We start from the raw sequence: 235 nt of genomic DNA, 5'->3' as shown, positions 1-235 counted from the left end.
GGGTCAGAGATGGGTGACCCGGACAGTCCGTCAGGAAGAGCTCCACCACCAGACAAAGACATGCAGCGTAAGCTCCTGGGCTCGATCACGCGCTTTGTCTCAGAATCCGATCAGGTATTGCTTGACGCAGACTTGACTACCGCGGGCCTTGCAGGCGCGATCCGGCAAAGAAGGCATCGTCAGCACCAGGCATGGACGGCTTGACCGCTGGGTTCTATCAGGTAGCTTCAGACGT

The sequence above is a fragment of the Plasmopara halstedii genome, assembly GCF_900000015.1.
Source record: "Plasmopara halstedii genome assembly, contig: Scaffold_430, whole genome shotgun sequence".
Classification (NCBI taxonomy): Eukaryota; Oomycota; class Peronosporomycetes; order Peronosporales; family Peronosporaceae; genus Plasmopara; species Plasmopara halstedii.
This window is presented reverse-complemented; position numbering follows the sequence as displayed.